At 36.8% G+C, this 2,772-nt stretch overlaps 1 protein-coding gene across 1 annotated transcript in view; it reads right to left on the bottom strand.

The window, feature by feature from the left end:
• Window positions 1–2,772, bottom strand: part of DNER (delta/notch-like EGF repeat containing) — a 74,270-nt gene that overhangs the window by 8,066 nt on the left and 63,432 nt on the right. The window lies entirely within an intron of this gene.

The following is a 2,772-nucleotide window of genomic DNA, read 5'->3' as shown; positions in this document are numbered from 1 at the left end:
GAATAGAATTATTCTATGATATTCATTTTCAGTATTTCTGACTTTTGAAGATAGGGAGATATGTAATCTGAACCTTCCCAGGCTTTGTTACGGATACATCACTATGCCTAACATGCCACACATTTGAATAGCACTACCTTGAACCTTCAGTCATCATTTTTTGGAGATTTTTAAAGTCATACCTTGAACCTTCAGTCATCATTTTTTGTAGATTTTTAAAGTCACATGTGAACAACTATGTGGTTTGATCTCCTGTATAATCAAAGTCATAGAAAGTCATGGAGTTATTCTTGCATTATGCTGGTTTATACTATAGGCTCTCTAAAGGCAGGCAGGGTTTATGCAAAAGCTTCTAGTAACCCACCAATTCTCCATGCAATTTGTTCTAATAGTTAGTGAAGCCTTCCACTAAAATGTGTTATTTGACCTGTACTAAACGTGCTTGGTTTTTAATTTGAAATGCAGGCTTTTCTTATGCCTATCTCCACCAGACTGCAGAGACTTCAAAACCAGCATTTCAAGGACAAAAAGGGCATCTCATAAGGTCCTACAGTAGTGAGGACATTAGAGTCTTTTCTGAAGCATAATTTCCCTAAGAGTCTCAGTGCAGACCTTAAAGTAATGCCAATCTGGAAGAGGATTCCTGTATTTATGTATTCCAGATCTTCTGTATAAATATTCTTGACCCTCAAACTATTGTCCATCAATGCCAAACAGATTTTCTATCAATTGCCTATGTCCTCTGATCTGTTTTTCTCTAGCATGGCTCAGAGTATTTCTAATTAACCTGTACTTCCCTCTAGGGTTCATTTTTGGCAGTCTTTTAAGGCTATGGTCTCATCAATTATTTCAAACCAGGAACAGACTGGAATCAGACTGACTACAGAAATCTGACACATTGCAAAAGTTGTTTCTAGTATTTTTCAAACATACTTCTGCTTTTCACTGGTTTAGAAACTCCCTTAATCACAAAGAGTCTTGGAACAGGGCTACCAAGCAAAGGCTTTGGGAAAGTTAAGGTATTCTCAGAATCCACCTCTCAAGGATGTTAATTGATTCAAGCACCTGAGCTGAAATCACAAGTTTAGTGGCATCTATGGATAAAATCTCTGTCTATGGTAGAAATACAGAGGAATGTACAAGAACAGAAAAAAAAAATCCATTTTAGAGGAAGGTGGTGAGAAAGCTGTAACACGTAGGATTCACATGGGCAGAGTTAGGAGAAATGATTGCTCTTTGTTCCAACAGTAAAGGTTGTCCCAGAGCACCTCTCAACTTGGGTTGCTTACACTTCTTGCCCACAAATGTGAGCTGAGTTTACAGGACTGGCTGCTTGTTCGTGTTATCCTCTTCAGAGAACAGTACAGGTTTGATCAGCCTGAATCATTCAGTGGTTGAATGTTTCTGAATGTTTTCCTGCAGTTTGCCCAGGATGGAAGGATATAAGGGAGAGAATACAGCTGTGCTCTCTGCACTTTGGGATGGGTTTCTATTTCTGCTCTGCAGCACATTTGTCATGTGCAGTGGTTTCTCTCAGGGTGTCAGACTAGGCCAAATTCAGACCTAATGTGAGTAGATATATGGCAAGACAGTTCTGATTTAGACTCCATGTCTTCTGTCTATGGATGACAAAGATGACAGAAATTTCTTCCTTTCTTCCTCACCAGATAAAAATACAAAGATTAATGGCTTATACTCCAAAGATTAAAAAGAACATGTGACAGCTTGAAATCATAGTATTTTCATTTGTTCTATCAATAGTCATAAAATTAGTTACGAATTAGATTTCAATGCACACCACACAGTCTGTACTAGTAATTCTTACTTTTCAAGTAACCACATGGTTTGGTATACCTCAGTAACTACATTAAAAATAACAAAAGTGGCAAAGGTAATGATATTAGCAAATAACCAGCAGGCATTAGAAAATTCATATGAGGCATTTGCAAGCATTTTTACAGTGAATGCTCCATTAACTTCCTAGGCAAATGTGTTTCATTTTGAAAGGAAGAATATCCTCTTTATAATTAAGACCTATATAATATAATCCTATTTAATGGGAATTGCTAACACTGGTAAGTACCATAAGATGATAGAATAAATAGCACAGTTCATTCAGGCAACATACATCTTGTCTAGTTTGTTGTATATACAGCCTTTGAAAATTTAAGAGAACAGTTTGACAAGAAGATAACCTTAAAATCCTGTTAGGGTAGTCATTTCAAGCAGCTAAGCAAGCTGGTGAAAAAAATAGGGAACTATTGATAGTAAACAGGATGGTTCTAAAAAAAAAAAAGACTAAGTGCCAACAGCCTCCTTCATGGCTAGTAACAAAAAATTGCAAAAGGTAAAATGTGATCTGTTTAGTCAAATGACTCCTGAAGAGACTCCTGAAATGACTCCAAGAGAGACTTGTCCCTCTCTTGAGAAGCCTGAAGCCTGGCTTTGTGCCTTTGTGGCATTCAGAGAGCTGGTCCAGCACAAAAGAAGTCAGTATGCAGTGTTCAATTGCCATCACATTATTAACATCACATTATTAACATCACAAAGTTCAATTACCATCACATTATTAACAATTATGTACAAACTGCTGAAACAATATAATAAATATGACAAGGAGAAATGGAAAGATCAACAGAAGCAGATTTACTAATAGATTTACTCTTTAGAGCTCAAATAAATCCACTGCACCATTGTCTGAACTCCTGTGAGATCAGAAGTGCTGCACCTGTTTATAAAGAGCTGATATGGCCTTTCTAGATATGATTAAAT

Source organism: Acanthisitta chloris, unplaced genomic scaffold (genome assembly GCF_000695815.1).
Source record: "Acanthisitta chloris isolate BGI_N310 unplaced genomic scaffold, ASM69581v1 scaffold16391, whole genome shotgun sequence".
Taxonomy (NCBI): Eukaryota; Metazoa; Chordata; class Aves; order Passeriformes; family Acanthisittidae; genus Acanthisitta; species Acanthisitta chloris.
The sequence above is the reverse complement of the archived record's forward strand: the minus strand, read 5'-3'. Positions and strand labels throughout refer to the sequence as shown.